Below are 16,265 nucleotides of genomic sequence, written 5' to 3'. Positions count from 1 at the left end.
CATTCAAATGAAGAATCATGTGTTTTTTCTAAATTTCTAACATTATTATATGAGTAATTCTTTAAAAGGAAATGGTTATGGGACATAAAATTTCCACTGTTCGAAAAAGCGGTCTAGGCGTCCGCCTCCGCCCCGTCTAGGCGCTAGGCGCTATAGCACCGCCTAGACAAACCGCTTTGACCGCCTAAAATTGTAGTATCATCATTTTAGTGTATTTTTAAAATTTTAATTGCACAAATTTAAAATATTTAAAGTTTACTTCTATAAACATAATTATAAATGTTTAATATGTTATTTAAAATGAATTAAAATAATGTTTTTATTTATTTTTCTGTTTTTGATTTAATATTTTTATTATTTTATATATATTTTGTATATAATATCAGATATATAATAGTTTATAATGTAAACGCCTAAACCGCCTAAAACCGTCTAAATTCCGATTAGGCGTTCTAGGCGCTAGGCGTTGCATCACCGCCTAGTTAACGCCTAGCGCTTTCTTGAACACTGAAAATTTCTAACAGGATAGATCGGGACAAGACGGAATGGGATGCGACGGAACGAGATTTAACACCCCGTAACAAAATTACTTTAACATTTTTAACAAACACGGATTGTGCTTGATTATTATAGATAGATTGCAAAAATGTATATTTTCCAACTGATGAAGATGATGATCATATTTATTTTAGCTACGGGTTGCAGTATTCTACATATACACCAAAATATTGACAAAACACCATAAAAGAGTGGCAACCTAATTTTTATGGAATATATTAATATTATACAATTAAAATTTTACAACCTAAAAATGTTTATTATTTGACTGAATATATGTTTTATCAGTGTTTTTAAGTAATTTATTTTACTAATTAAGTACATATACTGAAATAGTATAAGTAAACTGAAACGGTTAATTCAAATATTGAAAAACAATATACTGATCAATTTTTTAAAAAAAAAAAAAAAGAGAGACATTAAATTTTAAATAAAAGTATAAATCAGAAAATATAGGTAGATAAATTCAATTCTCAAGTTTCCACTAATTTAGATAAGGATTGACTATGTGACAGGTAATAAACCATTTTGAAATGGACACTTTGAAAATTTTGCTATTTTTGAAAACAATTTTATTGTTGAAAATTATAATTTTGAATACTTTCAACTAACTAAATAAATAAAATATTCAATGGAGCTTACCTAATTTTTTTAAATTCAACGGAGACATTAAATTTTAAGTAAAAGTATAAATCAGAAAATATAGGTAGATAAATTCAATTCTCAAGTTTCCACTAATTTAGATAAAGATTGACTATGTGACAGGTAATAAACCATTTTGGAATTGACACTTTGAAAATTTTGCTATTTTTGAAAACAATTATATTGTTGAAAATTATAATTTTGAATACTTTCAACTAACTAAATAAATAAAATATTCAACGGAGCTTACCTAATTTTTTTTTAGTAAACATTGTCTACCGAGTAATTATATAAAAGAGAAAGAACATCAGATAAAAAATTTGATGGATACGGAACGAGACGAAACGAGAACAAACGGATGAGACATAACAAGAGGGGATGAGTTGGGATGTGAGGGGTTGGACAGAATATGACGTATTTCTCGTTCCAAACTAAACACGACTAGGTTTTTTATTTTAATTTACATGAAAATAACGTTTATAAAAAATATTTATCCTGTGCTATGGTACGGGTTACTACCTAGTTTATCCATTAAATAGTAAACAATAATATCTCCCAATATTTCCAACATTTTTGTTTCTGCAATTATATTCCCAATATAAAAAGGCTATTCGACGTTGTTTTTATAATCACTTATTGTCGTCGTTTTTATTTCTCTTTAGTTCATGTGCTTTTTTTTTTCTTTTCGTTTAGGACACTAACACAGAGTGTGTCTTTGTGTTGCTGGAATCATGTTTGTCGGTAGATTTTGACTTCGAACATGTCGTTGATCTTTACAGACACATGAAAACCACTCAAGAATTTTGAAGATAATGGAGTTCTTTCTCTTTGCGTTTAAAGGTTAAATCTTACTTCTCATCATTTTTACTACGAGTTTTTTTTGAATTATTTTAAAATCGTATTATTTTTTTGGATTTTTAATCATAAATTGTGATGATGTTATATTCGACTTATGTATATCGTTTCCGCAGGTTTATCAGGATGGATGAGTTGAAGTCGCCATAAACGAGTATAGTATGAGAGATGGACTCTACCATGCATCAAGAAGTCATAGCAGAAGTTGATAAAAGATAACGTAAGTGTTGTTTCCCTTAACTTTACTTTTACACAAAACTATCATTTTATGAGTTTCTACTCTATTGTATTTATGTGACATTTGGTTTTTTCTTCCTAATTATATATTACTTCATGATTTCTTCGATCACAAAATAATAGAATAATAGTTGTAAGCCTAACTTTGAAATACAAATTATTTCCTATAAATACTATGCATATCTCGACGCAGTAACCTTACAACCAATCAGGAAATTTTAAAGTAAATCTTTATGTATATTACCAAATTCTACTAACTTTGATGCTTATTCTTATTTTTTTTGGTTTCACGTATAACACTTGATCACAAGTCAGCTTATTGATCCATTCACAAAGATATATATATATATATTATAAATGTTATTTACTTAATTTATATCAGTTTTCTTTTAAAATACATTGTAATCTGATTTTTTTTTTTCTTTTCTATTTCCATATATTATAGACTTATAGTTCAGATTGTGAACAACCGACCAAAGCGGGAGATTTTAGCTTAAGGACGTCAAAACATCAAACTCCATTCTTAACTTCAAATATCATATATGGTGTTATAAATAATTTTTTATTCATTTATGCCTACGGAACTGTCTTTTAATTTCATGTTAATGCACCTTCAAATATGATAGATGCTAATTTCCAGTGGAAATTTTAATGGTGGTCAAAATTTTCTAAGGACAAGTTACAAGTGTAAATTTTTATACAACTACAAGATAATAGATATTGTGTTAAACAAGTGATTTTCACAAAACTGTTATTTTATGATTTTTTTAATCGCAAGTATTTTTACTTTATTAGTGAGGACTGAGGAGTTTACGACTCACTTGATTTTTTAATTCAGTTTCACTCATTGATTATGTTTTGATTTTATATATAAAGGAAACATGCATAGTTAACATCCCTAATTAAGGTTGGAAACAATAATTGGAGAATTTTTTTTGCAAAAACGAGAACAGAACAGAATATTGAAAATAATTTTTCAAACAATAATAAATTAGATTGAAACCAACGAAAAATCAAACTAAATACTCAACTGATATGAGTTTGAATTTATATATTATATTAAATATATTTATATAAATATTATCCCACATGTATGTGCGGAAATGCGTTCATTATGCGACAGAAATTTGAGACCATGTATAAGACATAACAAATATTATGTCTCTTTCCAAAATATTTATATTTGTTTTAAACGGGCTTCAGTCGTTTTAGACGAAATTTAATAGTTCATGTGTTTAATAAATATCTAACGGACCATTAATGAAGTTAAGGTTTTATTTTGGTATGTTCCCTAGGTCATTCCGAAATATAAATTATTGATGAAACCATCATTATTTTCATAAATTCAAACAAAAAAATTTGTATCAAAAAAAAATATTTACAAACATAACCTCGCACGTATGTGCGGTTTCGAACCTAGTTAACTATATGATATATACATGTTACAAAGAAAACAACAATTGATGCACTCAAAATGAGTACCTGAATACCTGATATATATATCTTCCCAGTGGTTATGTTTGGTTAGTGACTTAGTGTCACATTAGAAATCTTTCGTAGTTTCCCAAACACAATGTTAGTTCCATGCATTTCCACAACTACTAATTAATTTGATCCTTCGTCGTCTAAAATGCATCTGAGAGTCTGAATGGCTAGCTCCTTATTACGGGAAGGTTTTTTTCTCTGCTGTGTGCATTGCATGTAAGTATGTAACAACTAGAATATGATGGCAGTGGCATTGAAAGGTTTTTGCTCCATACTCAGTTTTTCTTTTAAGTTTTCAATGCATTTAGAAGGCAAACTCCTTCGCACCATTCCACTTGAGCACACACACATGCATGGACGCATGGTTTTCTCTGCTTTCGTAAGACAATTTTTCATTGTTAAGAATAAAAAGTTAAACCTAGCCCAAACTATAACCAACCCCACAATTCAACAACAACCATAAAGAAAGATATGACATTGCTAGCCGCCTAACGTCGAATAAATTCATAAAGAAGAAAAAAAAATGATGCTTTAATTTAAATTAAATAGAGAGCAAGCTTGGGAGAAAAATGGGCACTGTTGGATCGATATAGTACTTGAGGAAAGCACGAGAGACTTTTTTAGTTGTTCCAACTTATTTGCTTATGGGGGTTTAAGGGAATTAAAGTGTCTAGCTAAAAACTGTATTTTTTTGCTTACGTATAAGAAAATGATGCAATAATCGGTTGATAGTTTAAAAAAAATTCTAATTGAGATGGAAAAATAACCACAGTGAAGGAACTTATCATACAAAAGGAAAATTCAAAATTCTCTACGTAATTCAGTTGAGGATTTTATTTATTTTAGTTTCCAATCATGTCGTTTCTTAGTCATGAATATGGTAAGACTTTGACTTAAGCTAATCTAACTGGTTTTATCAGTGTGCTAACAAAACACAGGACACCTAAACTGAACCAGAAGTAAAAAAGTCTTTCAACATTTACTCTTCTGTCTCTTAACTAATTATTACGTAGCTTTACGTACATGTCAATGCCGAACGGAACCAATCATGTTTTGTTAATGGGGGATCGCATCACAACAAACAATGTTAACTAGCTAGTTGTATTTCCACAACCACTAGATGATCACATTTCGTCGTCTCAATTCTCAATGGCTCTTTATTATGAGTAGATTTTTTCTCCTTTGTGTGGTAATAGCTTAACATCAATTTTGCTCCATACTCTACTCCATACTCTAGATCTGGTTGAGGACGAGACTTTTTAAAGTTATTACTTTATGGGGGTGTAAAGACAAGTGTCTAACGTTGTTTTTGTTTGTAGCAGACAGTCATCTTCGTTTTTCTCTGTTTTCATCGTCCCTGTTGTTTTCTTGGCGATCTAATCAAACAAGTCTTTCCTAGAAAACACTTAGCTCTCAGATTTGGGTTAAGATGAGAGCTCCACTTTGTGTCACCTCCGTATTCTTCTTCCTCTTCTGCTTTTTATATGAGCTTTCTTCTTCTAAGTCAGTACTTTACTCTCCAGAAAGTCTTACAGTCTCAAGCAACCAAACCCTTGTGTCTCCAGGAAATGTCTTCGAGTTAGGTCTCTTCAAACCCAATGAGTCCATTTCTCGTTGGTATCTTGGGATATGGTACAAGGAAGACCCAAAGAGAACTAGTTTATGGGTAGCCAACAGAGTTAAACCTCTCACCAAACCTGTCGGAATCCTCAAACTCTTCGGCAACAACCTCGTCCTGTTCGGACAAGATAATATCCCTGTATGGAGGACCAATCTGACCGGAGGAGGTGTGAGGTCTAGGATGGTGGCTGAACTTTTCGATAATGGCAACTTCGTGGTGAAGGACTTCAGCGACCCGGAAGGTTACTTATGGCAGAGCTTCGATTCTCCAACGGATACTTTACTACCAGAGATGAAACTCAAAATGACGACCTTTTCTAGTCAAGATGATCCGCGACAAATCCTTTATCCCTGGTTGTTGGATAAGCTTGAGGAAGAAGCTAACCGAGCAATGGTTAAAGATGATTAGGCAAGTATATTTGAGAGATATTCAAATATACATATTGGTGTGATAGGAGATATCTAAATAAGTTATGTTTCCTAATTGTTTTGGAAAAGTGTTTTTGAGGTTTTTATATATAGAGTTGCCAAGATGTGGTTAACCTATAAGTTTGTGAGAAAGAGATTGAGAGGCTTTGTTTTGAGAGATTTTCAAAGCTAATAAAAGGAGTGCTTTTATATCTTGATCTTGCTATACAAATTCTAGATTTGGTATCAGAGCAGCCTAGGTTCGTTTTGATATTCAAGATACGATCGTGGAAGAAAGATGAGTGAATTGGCAACTACGACAACACCTAACAAGACGAAGGAAGGTAGTTCTTCATCTTTGCAATGTCTGATGTTTGGGAGCTCAAATTATACGGTTTGGGCTATGAAGATGACGGTGGTACTGCGTGTAAACAAAGTCTGGGAGACAATTGATCCAGGGTTCGAAGATATCGAGAGGAATGACCTAGCCAAGGCCTTGCTGTTTCAATCCATACCAGAGGCACTGCTTCTGCAGGTTGGTAATCATGAGAAGTCCAAAGCAGTCTGGGATGCCATTAAATCACGTAACATTGGTGCTGAAAGAGTGAAAGAAGCTCGACTACAGACCTTGATGGCTGAATTTGATAGATTGAAGATGAAAGATACTGATACAATAGATGATTTTGTCGGAAAACTCTCTGAGATATCAAGCAAATCGGCGTCTTTGGGAGAAACGATTGAAGAAACAAAAATTGTTAAGAAGTTCCTCAAGAGTTTACCTAGAGCAAAGTTCATACACATAATTGCAGCTCTTGAACAATTCCTTGATCTTAACACAACCACGTTTGCTGATATAGTAGGGAGATTAAAAACATATAAAGAAAGAATTCAAGAAGAAGAAGATTCGCAAGAAGGCCAGGGTAAACTCATGTATGCGAACAATATTTCACAAGAAGGACAAGGGAAGCTTCTGTATACATACGCACCTGCTCCACTGCTACAAGAAAACTTTGACGGAGGTAGAGGCAGAGGTTTTGGTCGTGGCCGTGGAAGGAGTCGCGGAGGAAGGTTTAATGGTGGACGCTTTGGTTATCAACCAAGAGAGTATGGTTATCAAGCAAGAGATAAGTCCAAGATAACATGTTTTCGGTGTGACAAGTTGGGACATTACGCTTCTGAGTGTCCAGATAGATTACTTAAGCTAATCAAACTTCAAGAAGTGCAAGAGAAGGAAGAAGAGGACACTCACGAGGCAGACTCTCTTTTGATGCATGAAGTAGTATATCTTAATGAGAAGAATGTGAGGCCAAAAGAACTTGATGCGAATTCAGACAAGGTGTGGTATCTTGATAACGGTGCTAGCAACCACATGACAGGAAACAGAGCATGGTTTCGTACAATCGACACAAGGGTCACAGGAAAGGTGCGTTTTGGTGATGATTCGTTAGTTGATATAAAGGGAAAAGGCTCTATTTTGTTCATAACCAATAACGGAGATCAAAAGATATTAGCAGAGGTTTACTACATTCCTCTTCTTAAGAGCAATATCATCAGTCTCGGTCAAGCAACTGAATCTGGGTGTGATGTACGAATGAGGGAAGACTTCTTAACACTACATGATCGAGAAGGAAACCTGCTAGTAAGAGCTATAAGATCAAGAAACAGACTGTACAAGGTAGATTTGGAGGTTGAAAACACAAAGTGTCTGCAGGTTACAGAGTCAAATGAAACAAGTAAGTGGCACGCTAGATTGGGGCATGTCAACTCTGAAACTATTAAGAAGATGGTGATAAAGAACATGGTTACTGGAATATCTAGTGCTCCTAAAGGTGGAGAACCGTGTGCATCTTGTTTGTTTGGTAAACAAACTCGACAAACATTTCCAGTCAAGACCTCCTATCGAGCTAAGCAAGTGTTAGAACTCATTCATGGAGATCTCTGTGGACCTATTTCACCAACTACAGCTGCGCAAAGGAGGTACATTTTTGTACTAATTGATGACTATTCCTGCTATATGTGGACTATTCTTCTCAAAGATAAGAGTGAGGCATTTGAAAAGTTCAAGAGTTTTAAAACTTCGGTCGAGCATGAAACTGGGAACAATATCAAGACATTTCGAACTGATAGAGGAGGCGAATTCACATCTCAAGAGTTTCAACTGTTCTGTGAAAAGGAAGGAATCATCAGACATCTTACCGCACCTTACACACCTGAACAAAATGGCGTAGTAGAGAGACGGAACAGAACGTTGTTAGAAATGACTCGGAGCATCCTAAAACATATGAACATGCCGAACTACTTATGGGGAGAAGCGGTGAGACATTCAACCTATCTTATCAACAGAGTGGGAACAAGAGTGTTAGAAGATCTTACACCATATGAAGCGTTTAAAAGGAAAAAGCCAAATGTAGAACATCTTCGTGTATTCGGCTGTGTTTGTTTTGCAAAATCCGAGGCTCCACATCTGAAGAAGTTAGACGACAGATCGAGAATGCTTGTTAATCTAGGTACAGAACCTGGTTCTAAAGCTTATAGGCTTCTCGATCCTGCCAGTCGGAAGATCATTGTTAGCAGGGATGTTGTGTTCGATGAAAATAAAAGCTGGATGTGGAGAAATACAAATGAATCCTCTATGGATTCAGGGATGTTCACTCTCAGTTTTGGGGCTTTTGGGAACAATGGAATCAGAGAAGAAGAAGTGGTTGCAGAAACAGAGGAAAGTGGAGAGAATGAGAACAATGAGGATGGTGTAGAAGAAGACTCCTCTGATGATGAACGAGAACCAGTATCGGCTGAAAGACAAATTCAAACGATACAAGCTGCACCTGCTTTGAGGAAATCAGGAAGACAAACTAACAATCCGGCCTATTTTAGCTCAGTAAATTCAGCCCAAGTAACAAAAAAATAAACACATATAGTGAGTTTGGTTGCCTAAGAGACGACGAGTCGCAGTCTGTTTTTCTAATTCAACGAAACCATTGGCTTTCCTGACAACAACATATGATAGATGATGTATATTTGTTATAGCTACATTTTTTTTTTTATGCATATGACAAATTATTATTATGGAAATAATTCGATAATGAAACAATAAAAGAAAAAGGAACTCCTATTATTTTATTTTATTCGGTATGACAATTAATTAATTATTATTATTATTAATATAGAAAAGGTAGAGAGAGTAATAATGAATTATAATAGAGAAAGTAAAATGTTTTGCCACAAAAACCTTGTTAGTATATAGTTATCAAAAATATATGATTAGGGTAGGCTGGGGCTGGGTAGCTCCAATAAAGAAAATGAATTACTCGAAGATGTGGAGAAATTATAACTCTCATATCAACCCACTTAAAGGAATAATTAAGACACCAAACGAACACTCTTAGTTTTCACTTTCTTGTTAGGTGTGTACGTAGAGGATCAGCCAAAAAATGATGGAAAAAGCAAAGGCATGGAACCTTGGGTTATCGGACTCATCGTGGGAGCAATCGTCATCGGACTTCTTGTTATAGGCTTCGTCGGCTTCTGTTATTGGAAGAAACGTAAAGGAAGAAGAACACAGGGTAAAAACAAAACAAAAACTAATTTGTTTTTTTTTTCTTGTTTTATTAGTCGTTTCTTCATAATTATATTTTTAATGTTTCAGAACCAACCCAAAGAGAGATCCTCATGACCGAAATAGTCGGGCCGGCCGTAGATAGATTCCAATTTCTTGATTTTCGAGTTGTTGCCGAAGCAACCAATGGTTTCTCTGATAGAAACAAACTCGGACAAGGAGGTTTCGGTACGGTATACAAGGTCTGTATTCTGTAATATTATATATTAATCGTTAGATATAGTTACTTTAAGCATTAAGGGTTATGTTATGAAAAATTAAAGTTTTAATTAATTGCAATGAATATATATGTGATCGCAGGGAATACTACCCGATGGTAGTGAAGTCGCCGTAAAACGACTGGCGAACACCTCATCCCAAGGGATGACAGAATTCAAGAATGAAATCGAAACCATTTTAAATGTCCTGCACCTGAACCTTGTACGGTTGTTAGGTTGCTGCTGCGAAGGAGAAGAGATCATTTTGATCTATGAGTATTTGGAAAACGCAAGCTTAAATCACTATATTTTCGGTTAGTGTTTACTGTTTAATTTATCCTCTCTTTTTTCTCCTTCTATCAACTTTATAATTTTATTTCCATCTAATAATCTTATATAATATGAGAAGGTTTTTCTCAACTTTTGCTAAGGAGATGACACTTGGCTTCATATATTTCTGACATCTGTATTTTTTTGTTTGGGCCTAACTAAATTATATCTAATTAATTACAGGCCCATAAAACTAAAAAAAAAAATCATCTATTTTTTCTTTCTCCCTTCTTTAGTCAGAAATATATGCAGCCTCCAAAAATTTAAAGTCACCTTATATCAGTCTGTGGTTGGTTTCATCTTGGAACTATACCAACATTAGATTAAATTTATAGGTTTGAATTCTTGGTTTAATTTCTGTGTTTGAATCTTATATAATTTTCACGAGCACAAACGAAATTAAATTTAAGTAAGATGGTGGGTAGGTATTATTTAAGTAAATTAGTTTCAATTTTTTAATTTTTTTTTGTATAAAATTAAAATTTTGAGCTTACTTTCAGGAAAATTTCAGGAAAATTACGTAAGATTGTGAGATGGTTTTGATCTAATTCTATAATTATTTTGTTCGATTCACACTTATATTTCAAACGCCATGGTATTTTTGAATTACATAAAATTTATAAGTTTTCATATTAGAAATTTCAGAATAAATTATGAATATTATCAGTTATGTTTTGATTTGAAATAATACCATCATTTTATGCATTGCCTTATACCCACTATTTTCCTTAATTTTCATTTTTGTTTATATTACTTCTCATTTTAAACTTATTATTTTGAAACACTTACGGATTTATGATCATTAATATTTGATTTCAATCCTTTCTCCTTCTTAAAGGCTCAAATATTCTATAAAGTTTAGTTTTCTAAAAACAACCTATTACCATACAAACACATCCTCTTTCATACTATTGTGAAAACTAAAACATTTACTTCCTATTATATCCTCGATTCAATCTCCAACGAACAACAAAACACCGGTAATAATAGTATCGTTGTTCTGATCATTCATTTTCGGGAAGTTCCTAACTTTAGAAGAAATATTATCTTACTAAGTCTTGAATATCTTTTCCAAATAAGATGAGAAGGTTTTTCTCAACTTTTGCTAAGGAGATGACACTTGGCTTCATATATTTCTGACACCTGTATTTTTTTGTTTGGGCCTAATTAAATTATATCTAATTAATTACAGGCCCATAAAACTAAAAAAAAAAACATCTATTTTTTCTTCCTTCCTTCTTTAGTCAGAAATATATGCAGCCTCCAAAAATTTAAAGCCACCTTATATAATATGAGAAGGTTTTTCTCAACTTTTGCTAAGGAGATGACACTTGGCTTCATATATTTCTGACATCTGTATTTTTTTGTTTGGGCCTAACTAAATTATATCTAATTAATTACAGGCCCATAAAACTAAAAAAAAAAATCATCTATTTTTTCTTTCTCCCTTCTTTAGTCAGAAATATATGCAGCCTCCAAAAATTTAAAGCCACCTTATATCAGTCTGTGGTTGGTTTCATCTTGGAACTATACCAACATTAAATTAAAATTTTGAGCTTACTTTCAGGAAAATTTCAGGAAAATTACGTAAGATTGTGAGATGGTTTTGATCTAATTCTATAATTATTTTGTTCGATTCACACTTATATTTCAAACGCCATGGTATTTTTGAATTACATAAAATTTATAAGTTTTCATATTAGAAATTTCAGAATAAATTATGAATATTATCAGTTATGTTTTGATTTGAAATAATACCATCATTTTATGCATTGCCTTATACCCACTATTTTCCTTAATTTTCATTTTTGTTTATATTACTTCTCATTTTAAACTTATTATTTTGAAACACTTACGGATTTATGATCATTAATATTTGATTTCAATCCTTTCTCCTTCTTAAAGGCTCAAATATTCTATAAAGTTTAGTTTTCTAAAAACAACCTATTACCATACAAACACATCCTCTTTCATACTATTGTGAAAACTAAAACATTTACTTCCTATTATATCCTCGATTCAATCTCCAACGAACAACAAAACACCGGTAATAATAGTATCGTTGTTCTGATCATTCATTTTCGGGAAGTTCCTAACTTTAGAAGAAATATTATCTTACTAAGTCTTGAATATCTTTTCCAAATAAGATGAGAAGGTTTTTCTCAACTTTTGCTAAGGAGATGACACTTGGCTTCATATATTTCTGACACCTGTATTTTTTTGTTTGGGCCTAATTAAATTATATCTAATTAATTACAGGCCCATAAAACTAAAAAAAAAAACATCTATTTTTTCTTCCTTCCTTCTTTAGTCAGAAATATATGCAGCCTCCAAAAATTTAAAGCCACCTTATTATATAATATGAGAAGGTTTTTCTCAACTTTTGCTAAGGAGATGACACTTGGCTTCATATATTTCTGACATCTGTATTTTTTTGTTTGGGCCTAACTAAATTATATCTAATTAATTACAGGCCCATAAAACTAAAAAAAAAAATCATCTATTTTTTCTTTCTCCCTTCTTTAGTCAGAAATATATGCAGCCTCCAAAAATTTAAAGCCACCTTATATCAGTCTGTGGTTGGTTTCATCTTGGAACTATACCAACATTAGATTAAATTTATAGGTTTGAATTCTTGGTTTAATTTCTGTGTTTGAATCTTATATAATTTTCACGAGCACAAACGAAATTAAATTTAAGTAAGATGGTGGGTAGGTATTATTTAAGTAAATTAGTTTCAATTTTTTAATTTTTTTTTGTATAAAATTAAAATTTTGAGCTTACTTTCAGGAAAATTTCAGGAAAATTACGTAAGATTGTGAGATGGTTTTGATCTAATTCTATAATTATTTTGTTCGATTCACACTTATATTTCAAACGCCATGGTATTTTTGAATTACATAAAATTTATAAGTTTTCATATTAGAAATTTCAGAATAAATTATGAATATTATCAGTTATGTTTTGATTTGAAATAATACCATCATTTTATGCATTGCCTTATACCCACTATTTTCCTTAATTTTCATTTTTGTTTATATTACTTCTCATTTTAAACTTATTATTTTGAAACACTTACGGATTTATGATCATTAATATTTGATTTCAATCCTTTCTCCTTCTTAAAGGCTCAAATATTCTATAAAGTTTAGTTTTCTAAAAACAACCTATTACCATACAAACACATCCTCTTTCATACTATTGTGAAAACTAAAACATTTACTTCCTATTATATCCTCGATTCAATCTCCAACGAACAACAAAACACCGGTAATAATAGTATCGTTGTTCTGATCATTCATTTTCGGGAAGTTCCTAACTTTAGAAGAAATATTATCTTACTAAGTCTTGAATATCTTTTCCAAATAAGATGAGAAGGTTTTTCTCAACTTTTGCTAAGGAGATGACACTTGGCTTCATATATTTCTGACACCTGTATTTTTTTGTTTGGGCCTAATTAAATTATATCTAATTAATTACAGGCCCATAAAACTAAAAAAAAAAACATCTATTTTTTCTTCCTTCCTTCTTTAGTCAGAAATATATGCAGCCTCCAAAAATTTAAAGCCACCTTATATCAGTCTGTGGTTGGTTTCATCTCGGAACTATACCAACATTAAATTAAATTTATAGGTTTGAATTCTTGGTTTAGTTTCTGTGTTTGAATCTTATATAATTTTCACGGGCACAAACGAAATTAAATTTAAGTAAGATGGTGGGTAGGTATTATTTAAGTAAATTAGTTTCAATTTTTAAAAAATTGTTTATATAAAATTAAAATTTTGAGCTTACTTTCAGGAAAATTACGTAAGATTGTGAGATGGTTTTGATCTAATTCTATAATTATTTTGTTCGATTCACACTTATATTTCAAACGCCATGGTATTTTTGAATTACATAAAATTTATAAGTTTTCATATTAGAAATTTCAGAATAAATTATGAATATTATCAGTTATGTTTTGATTTGAAATAATACCATCATTTTATGCATTGCCTCATACCCACTATTTTCCTTAATTTTCATTTTTGTTTATATTACTTCTCATTTTAAACTTATTATTTTGAAACACTTACGGATTTATGATCATTAATATTTGATTTCAATCCTTTCTCCTTCTTAAAGGCTCAAATATTCTATAAAGTTTAGTTTTCTAAAAACAACCTATTACCATACAAACACATCCTCTTTCATACTATTGTGAAAACTAAAACATTTACTTTCTATTATATCCTCGATTCAATCTCCAACGAACAACAAAACACCGGTAACAATAGTATCGTTGTTCTGATCATTCATTTTCGGGAAGTTCCTAACTTTAGAAGAAATATTATCTTACTAAGTCTTGAATATCTTTTCCAAAAATGTAAATTATTTTTACTTTTGTTCATCTTTTGATGATTTATACAATCTTTTTGAAATATTTATAAAAGAAAATAAATAATTTCATGAGTATTTGATTTTAAAAGAATTTTAATATATAATGATGTTGGGCGTCAGATTCTTAGAGCAAGAGTTGAAAGAAACTTTACAACTGTCAGGTTTATTATTATATCATCTAATAATAAAGTAAAATGCTTTCCAAAAGATTGTCATTTGATGCTCTTTTCTTTCACATGTGTCATTTTGTTTCTTTTAATTTTTAGTGTAACAAATTTATTCAATTGAATTTACATAATAAAATTTTCGCTTAACAAATAATTTGATGATTAAATAGGATATATTTGGGTTGTATAGGATAATGTCAAGTAATTATTGGCTGTTTTATTTCCACACTTTAATATATATAAATAATTCACATAATCTTGATATTACATTATTTTATTTCATTTTCAATCCATTTAAATTAAACTAAAGTATATTTTAATATATAATATCTAAATAACTAAATGAGAATTGAATATAATTTTTTGATAAAGAGATAACTGTATATATTTCTGTTTAAACAGAGAAGTGAATATATATTTAAATTCATGACTTGATTAGCTAAGATGTCCGTTCATAGATCTATATTTATAATATATAACTCTTGAATATATATTTAAAAAAATGGACAGTTTTATAAACCTGACACATTTTTTATTAACTTTTCTATTCTGTCTCATCAATCCCATATGTTGTACTAAGAGGGGGTTATTGGTTCTATTATTTTAATAGATTTGGAAATCCAAACAAAAATCATGTGTTATTCAATCATTGATTTTAAAATACTTATCAAAATTATGTGTTATTGGTTCTATGATTTACAAATACTTGTTAAAATCTCATGTTATTCATTCAATGATTTGTTTTTGGATTTCCAAATCCACATTATGTTTTAAATGGATTTGCATGGATTTGAAAGTGTAAAATAGAAGAATTCAAATTCAAGGATAAAACATATTATTTCAAAATCCATGTGTTTTGATTTTAAGAATTTATAGCCAAGTAAAAAACTGGAGAAAGTATAAATTTTCCATATGTTCTTAACTACAATTTCTCTTATAAATAGAAAGATAGACATTTTACTAACCCTCATATCTCAAATCTTACATAATATTTTTATTTAATTTATGTTGTCTTAACTAAAAATCTCCAAAGTTACAAAAAGATGACACAGCTATAGGTATTGGCTTTCTTTTGTCTGGCTTAGAGCTGCCTATCTGGGGCCTAAGAGCAATGCCCTGTTTGTTATCACCTCTTCATGCAGAACTAGAGCCTTTATGCTGGGCCATGGAAAGTGCTTTCTCTCTGGGATATGTTGTGGTTCATTTTGTGACAGATTGTTAAGGGATTTGAACTGTCATAGATGAGTTAAAAGACTGGCCAGCGTTTGCTTCAGAATTAGATTCTTTACAGTCTTGATTTTCTATGTTTTCTATTGAATGTATACCTAAATTGATCAATGTCCGTATCGACCGTCTTGCAAAAATGGCTCGAGCACAAGGATCTTTCTTTTCCTATGTAAGTCCGCAAGTTCCGGAATGGTCAGCTCACGAGGCTATCCTATTTGAACCGGCTTCATAAGATATGGTGTTTTTAAGGTAAAAAAAATATATTTGTGTTGATGATCAAGAAAAAATTACAAAAAAAATATCTAAAAACAGTGTAAACTAAATCCGTGCGTAGCACGGAATGACTACTAGTATTATATTTATATATATATAATTCTATTTTATTTTGTTACAGACGAAACTCGTAGTCAATTATTGAATTGGGATAAAAGGTATAAAATTATCAAGGGTATTGCGGAGGGGTTGTTGTATCTTCACATTTACACAAACCCTCCGATAATACACCGCGATTTGAAACCAAGTAATATTTTACTTGGTCAAAAC

The 16,265-nt window shown here is 31.3% G+C and overlaps 1 pseudogene; it reads left to right on the top strand.

Moving 5' to 3' along the window:
- The first annotated feature begins 5,206 nt into the window (after nt 1-5,206).
- On the top strand, nt 5,207-5,806 carry LOC104713735 (S-locus-specific glycoprotein S13 pseudogene; annotated as a pseudogene).
- Nucleotides 5,807-16,265: the final 10,459 nt, after the last annotated feature.

Source organism: Camelina sativa, chromosome 2 (assembly GCF_030686135.1).
Source record: "Camelina sativa cultivar CO46 ecotype springtype chromosome 2, ASM3068613v1".
In the NCBI taxonomy this organism is placed as follows: Eukaryota; Viridiplantae; Streptophyta; class Magnoliopsida; order Brassicales; family Brassicaceae; genus Camelina; species Camelina sativa.
This window is presented reverse-complemented; position numbering and strand designations above follow the sequence as displayed.